The sequence below is a fragment of the Palaemon carinicauda genome, chromosome 45, assembly GCF_036898095.1.
Source record: "Palaemon carinicauda isolate YSFRI2023 chromosome 45, ASM3689809v2, whole genome shotgun sequence".
Lineage (NCBI taxonomy): Eukaryota > Metazoa > Arthropoda > Malacostraca > Decapoda > Palaemonidae > Palaemon > Palaemon carinicauda.
The window spans coordinates 27,267,738-27,275,237 of record NC_090769.1 but is presented as its reverse complement, the minus strand read 5'-3'; the positions used below and the strand labels follow the sequence as shown (position 1 = coordinate 27,275,237).

The 7,500-nt window shown below is 34.2% G+C and overlaps 1 long non-coding RNA gene across 1 annotated transcript in view; it reads right to left on the bottom strand.

Moving 5' to 3' along the window:
• Positions 1–6,462: 6,462 nt before the first annotated feature.
• LOC137634757 (uncharacterized) overlaps positions 6,463–7,500 on the bottom strand; it is a 1,767-nt gene continuing 729 nt past the window's right edge. The window contains exon 2 of the long non-coding RNA XR_011042567.1: positions 6,463–6,830. This is a non-coding gene — a long non-coding RNA (uncharacterized lncRNA). The remainder of the gene's footprint in view (positions 6,831–7,500) is intronic.

Genomic DNA, 7,500 nt, shown 5'->3' with positions numbered 1-7,500 from the left:
CTAAATACAAAATAAGTTTACCTAGGGTAAATATGGACTCTATACCGATACGATCCTATCCTATACCATAGTAATTTTCACGGTCTGAAGAAACACAATGATAACGTACAAAGAAACCTCAGTACTTGCCTTGGTGTGGTGGTTCTGAAAAGAAGGTCCCGTATGAGCAGAGAATCGCTAAATGGTGGGTTGTGCCTGCAGAAGCTCACCTTTTATACCCGTCTCAGTTCCCCCGGACGCTGTCCCCGGCGAATCCTGGTGCTCCCATTCGAAAGACAGAGAATAGAAAAAAGGAAAAGAAAATGCTTCCTTTGCACGAAATGGAATATCTGTGTTGCAACCTCCTGGTCGAAATGGGTTCCCCCAAGCGGATGGAATACAAAAAAATGAAGGCTCCATAATTCATATATGATAATAGAGGGCGTCGTTTTTCGAGTTTATGTGCCTAAAGGCCTAGTCAAAGTCAATGCTACTCGAGGATTTTCTTTTCATGTTAGGTTTAGTACGACAAAAGGATAATGAATTATATGTGGATGTCTTTCTAGAATGCGAATGATATGGCAACCTAAGTTTTGATAAAATTTTAATTTCAAAAGCCACCATACTTCCTGATTATCTTTATTATTTATTTATGAAATGAAGAATTACAATAAAAAAAAATCTTTCAATTTATTTTTGTTATACTGCATTCTAATGAAATTCATATCATATATCTCTGCCAATACAAATTTGGTATGTAAAACCAATTCCTTTTATTATTTCTATTCAAAGAGAACACTAAAAGTAAATATAAAACTTTCTTTATAGCAAAGTTGAAAGTTTGGATAAAGAAATGGAGATGGTCGATATCGAAGTGCTTTCTAGGAATAGAGTATTTAGATAACTCATTAGCATTATGTTGAATATCTTATATAAAATTAATCTTTTTCAATTGGTTACCAGCAATGTTAACCTTTTTTTTTAACATTTCTGGAGGTTGCGAACGCTCTACACACTGGATCATTCTATTCTGGTGTATACCAGTATAAACAATGATTTGGCTTTCTTATAGGACAGGATCAGTTCTCAGAAAAAAAATAAATAGTCAAGTGCTTCTGGTATAACACTTATAAGCAATTTGACAAAAGGAAAATAAAAAGAAACAGAAGTCCTAATAGTATAGTGTATTTACACCGTAGCTACCCAGTCCTGCCATCCCGTGATGAGGTAGTACCATCAGTACACCTCAAGGTGTGCTCTGGAGGTATTACTAAAATATAACTTTGCAGTGTCCCTTCGGCCTCTCGCTGTACCCATTTTTTAGCTCTTTAATTTACATTCTTTACTGCTTCCTTTCCTCAATCTTGCTGTCCAGACTCTTACATTTTTATTTTTATTTGCTGTACAACTTTGAGGTCTTTTCTCTGAGTCACCCCTCGGTGTTGATTGAACACCCCGGCCCCAATATTATATTAGAAAAAACATATTACTTTTTCTTACGCAAAAATAAGTTTTGGGCAGTAGATGTGATTTTGAAAGCAAGATTTCTCATCAATGACTCATAGATATTTATGAAATGTATATTTGTAAATTATTTTTTTATTTATGAATAGAAAATCTTACAAGATTCCTACTTGTTTGTGTACATATTAAACAAACTTACAGAAATCCTGACTTTTTACAGCATTAATTTCCGAGAGATTATTTTCAAATGGTGACAGTGATTTATCAACATTCTGTTGTCATTTCTAAGCCATGAAATCAGTGTGTGTGTTTTTTTTTTCTTTCTTTTTTTTTGTAATATAATACCGTATTTCTTGGACGTGCTTCATCCTAATACCTACCCTGACCTTCGAGTCTGTGACGGTCTTCTGTTCAGCCCAAAACCATTTTGCTTTTCAAAGAGACGTGGCCATCAAATAACGGGGACTACCGTTGTCAAACTTCCGCGTCTTTCCTCACTTTTAGTATTTCATTATAAAAAATACAATGTGTAGAGAAGAGTCGTTTCTTAAAATCAAGCAACCGTAAAATATCTCGTTTCCATTTTCTCTAACATGTCTCTTAACGCGTATGTAAACAGACAAAGATTATCCAGGATAAAGTATATCCAAGTAGTCGATGTTTAAAAAAAACCATAAGATGGTAATTTCGTGAACAAATGAGTGTTATCATCATGATAAATAGCGGAAATAGTAGTAGTAGTACTAGTAGTAGTAGTAGTAGTAGTAGTAGTAGTAGTAGTAGTAGTAGTAGTAGTGTAACACTTTCTATATAATTTCTATAGATAATTTTCTTAATAGGTGCTTTGCCTAGGTGTTTTTTCTTTTTTCTTTCGTTATTTAACTTTATTTAAAGAAATAAATGCCCTTCATGTTTAACATCACGCTAACCTCTCACTCTTTTGAACTGATTGACAACCACGATTCAGAATAATTATTTATTTCAACCCCCCCCCAAAAAAAAAAAAATATATAGAACAGAAACTCATTGCTCCTGTTCGAAGAGTTTTTTATGCCAATTTAGCCCCTCTTAAACTTTATTTATGGCATCCGACAACAAAATTGGATAGTCATTCTTTATAGCAATTAATTGGAGCCATTCGCTTCTTTCGGGGAGGAGCGGGTATCAGGGAAAACCAAAATACCAGCAAAGTATTGCAAAAACTCGTAGGAGGAAAGGGAATTTTAAATAGGTTTGCGACTGATGGAAATAACAATTGTTTCTTAAATATTCAATATACATATATGTATATATATATATATATATGTATATATATATATAATATATATATATATATATATATGTATATACATATGTATATACGGTGTATATAAATACATATGTATATACAGTATATATATATATATATATATATATATATATATATATATATATATATATATATATATACATATATATATATATATATATATATATATATATATATATATATATATATATATATATGTGTGTGTGTACATGTATATATATATATATATATATATATATATATATAATATATATATATATATATATATATATATATGTATGTATAAATATATATATCATGCTCAGCTGTTACTAGTCCACTGCATAACAAAGGCCACAGACATGTCCTTCCACTTGCGTCTATTTTTAATCTCTCTATGCCATTCCACATCCTCAAACTTTCTTAGCTCGTCAATCCATCGTCTTCTCTTCCTTTCCCTGCTTCTTTTGCAATCTCTTGCGACCAATTCTGTTAATCTTAATGTCCATCTATTATCTGTAATTTTCATTATATGTCCTGCCCATGTCCATTTTTCCTTGCATGTCGTTAGAATATCCCCTAATTTACTTTGCTTTTGTATGCATGTTGTTCTTTTTGTGTCTCTTAATGTTATTATCGTCATTATTCTTTCCATAGCTCTCTGAGTTGCAGCTGGCTTATGTTCTGAAGCGTTAAAAAGGACTCAAGTTTCTGATGTATAAGATAAAACTGGTAGGACCATTTGATTAAATACTTTTCTATTTAGAGAAAGTGGCATTTTACATTTCATAATCTCCTTTCGTTAACCAAAAGCTTTCCATTTTATTCTTATTATAATTTTGGTCTCATATCCTGGAGAAACAATTACTGCCTGTATTAAGTACGTACAATATATTTACTAACAAAGGAGGAATAGATGAACAAATAAATATTTCAATCAGTAAATTAACGAATAATAAATTAAAAATAGTGTGAGGAAGTTTCTGGTGTCTTCAAGCTTTCAAGAATTTATATCCGTTGAAATTTCCCGCAGATATTTTGCGAAACCACACAATTTTCTTAACTGATTCCATAAACAGAATGAAATTATAAACTGATAATATACTAAGAGAGAGAGAGAGAGAGAGAGAGAGAGAGAGAGAGAGAGAGAGAGAGAGAGAGAGAGAGAGAGAGAGAGAGAGAAACTTTACTGTATCAATTTTGTAGTTTATAAATAGGATTGGTGATGATAGACCCATTATAAAATAATGACGCTGATAGCTTTTAAACCTCATTACAAGGTCGTGATTTTATCCAGTAAAATTTAAGGCGAATAAAATAGTTTTCTTAACCCTCAAAGGAAGCTAGAATCTATATATCATTCTAAGTATATCTTATATTTATATGACTTTAATATGATTGTAAACATGACACATATGTATGCGTGTATATATGCGTTCAACCGACACAGACTTACAATTATTATTATTATTACTAGCCAAGCTACAACCCTAGTTGGAAAAGCAAGATGCTATAAGCCCAAGGGCTCCAATAGGGAAAAATAGCCCAGTGAGGAAAGGAAATAAGGAAATAAATAAATAATGAGAACAAATTAACAATAAATCATTCTAAAAACAGTAACAACGTCAAAATAGATATGTCAAATATAAACTATTAACAATGTCAAAAACAGATATGTCATATATAAACTATAAAAAGACTCATGTAAGCCTGGTCAACATAAAATCATTTGCGCCAACTTTGAACTTTTGAAGTTCTACTGATTCAATTACCCGATTAGGAAGATCATTCCACAACTTGGTCACAGCTGGAATAAAACTTCCAGAATACTGTGCAGTATTGCAACCTTTCTGTCGGTCGATGATCAATTCTGGTAGCTTGCTTGATATCCTAATGACGTCTAGAAGTCCTGCTGCTAAAAAAGCCTACCAGGCCTACAACAACCGCAGGGTTTGTGTGTTCGATGTGGTAACGTCCCTGACTAGCGAACGGCAGACTGGGGTCAAGTCACGCTCAAACTTGTTAGTTCCTTTGGTCGCTACAACCTTACCATCCTTGTGAGGTAAAGCCTAGAGGTCTATATACTGAGTCATCAGCAGCCATTGCCTGTCTTTCCTAGGTCCTAGCTTGCGTGGAGATAGGGCTTGGGCGCTGATTATATGTATACAAAGTCAGTCTCTATGGCATTGTTCTGCTCGATAGGGCAATGCCACTGCCCCTTGCCTCTGCCATTCATGAGCGACCTTTAAACCTTTTAAACCTACTTCGTCGCCCGTTGTGCAATTCTTCAATGTGTCTGCTTTAATTAGAACCTTTTTATATCTGCCCTGAAGGAACGACTCTGTGATGTAACTCGTTTTAAGTGAGTCCATTTTTGGGATAAGACGACAGGTTAAGACCCAGTAACATTAAAAAAATAAACGTATAATCTGAAGAATCCTCTTGAAGGGTATTGGAAGGTCATTCACATGTGCAATTTTGGAATCTCATTATCAATTCTATGTTTCTTTATATATAACTTTCGTTAGTCCATTGACGTTTATTCGTGTTAAGTATATAAAGCGAAGGGCTAATTCATAAACTTCAAACTTCACAGAATCATATGAATTTGACAGTGAATTATCTTACTTTTCTCGGGAGCAAATCCTCATATTGAGGGAAATCGCTTAAGTTTGAGTTAGCGATAGTGAGGAGAAGTTATTGAAGAAGTTAAGAGTGTTTAAATGTATCTGCAAGAGGAGGGAGTCGAGAGTAAATTGTATCTGAAATTATTTTAACTTTTTTTCCATACGACCATTGAGGTAAAATTTAAGGTGTATATTCAGTACAAAGGTTTCCTCCCATAAATAAACATAGCATATGAGTGGGGACCCTCCCACGCATATATGATAGACACTGCTGCTTTACACTCTGACAAGCAACTTTTCGCGATGGACCGTTCCCCTGCTTCAAGTTCGCCATATGGACATCTACATAGCCAAGCAAAGGCAGTTATATGATCAGGTACTTCTTGAAAGAAAGGCATAGAGAGAGGGAGAGAGAGAGAGATTGATTTTCGAAAATGCACCAGTTTATATAAAACAGAGAGAGAGAGAGAGAGAGAGAGAGAGAGAGAGAGAGAGAGAGAGAGAGAGAGAGAGAGAGAGAGAAGAGAGAAGCCTGTGATATGTGGAAACGTGGCATCAGTGGGAGAATCCATTTAAAACCAGGTGCCTTCCCCTATCTGCCCTATCTAGCTGCGTTGAGTACAATAGGACTTACGGGAGAGATCTACGGCTCTAACTAGGGAAAAACAAGCTCCGATTCACTTAGAAAATGCACCCAATTGCATAGCTTACAAAAGTACAGTGTGTCTGTTCTTTTGTTTGAAAGGCATGGTTTTCCCATTTCCGAAATCCAGTTACAGTTTTTGTTCCTTTGTCATTAATCTGCATCCAGTTATCTTCTACAGAGGGATAAATTCTGATTTTAAAAAATTTCCACTTCGTCAGTACCTTCAAATAATTCGATACAATATATATATATATATATATATATATATATATATATATATATATATATGTGTGTGTGTGTGTGTGTGTGTGTGTGTGTGTGTGTAATCATTATTAACTCATGTACTTTGGACATATTTACTGTACATCAATCCCGATGTTCAAGAACAAATTTCCATAGTTTCTCGTCATTTTAGGTCAACAGTGCGAAACACCACAAAAAAAGAAAAAACCTTTAAGTGAAATTCAAGTATTTTATTTCAAATAAAAAAAAACTGAAGCTAAATATAAGTTTCAAAATTCTTAATAATTAAGTTTTCAAAAAAAAGAAACAGATATCGAATGCTTCATCAGACGTGTAATCAAAACCAAGTCCTTTACATTTGTCAATGGTTTGATGGAAACAGACAGTTGCAGCAGCGTCTCACAGTGGTTACGGTAGCAGAGATTTATCGGTGTTCATCATCTCTACCGTTGCCAAGTCCTCCATCGTCTCCACCGTAGACATCATCCTGGTCACCGCATCCGTAATGGGGATGGGCAAATGTGAATAGAACTTGGCAGAGAAACAGCAGACCGAAGATTACCCAAGTGCTCTGTTTCACCATCTGGATTTAAAGACAGAAAAACACTTCAATCAAAAAACAATTCATAAATAAATGAATAAATATATGAGCAAATGAATGAATGAAAATATATTGAAAAAAGTGCAGTGATAATGCTGATGTATTCAACTTTATTAAACTTTCAGAAACATAGATAAATGAATAGATAATTAAATAAGTTACATAATGAATAAGATATTGAATACAGTGCAATGAAGAATCTGATCTGTTTTGGCTATGAAGAATTTATTTCTTTTGAAATTTGCTGATATTTTGCAAGAATGCCATCTCTAAACTGATTCCATCAAACGATTAAAAGGATAGACTGGTGCTTTATAAGAGAGAGAGAGAGAGGAGAGAGAGAGAGAGAGAGAGAGAGAGAGAGAGAGAGAGAGAGAGAGAGAGAGAGAGAGAGAGAATGAATTAGCTGTTGTAATCGAATGCCGTGTTTTTGTTTCGTGTACCTCCTGAAGCGAGGAATTGATCGCCACAACTAACGATAGTCATGTTAATTTCATTCTGAAACTCAGGTTGCCATACGTGAACTAAGGTTTTATTTCTTACAGACAGAGAGAGGAGAGAGAGAGAGAGAGAGAGAGAGAGAGAGAGAGAGAGAGAGAGAGAGAGAGAGAGAGAGAGAGAGAGAGAGAGAGTATAGTATTTTTAGATAAGT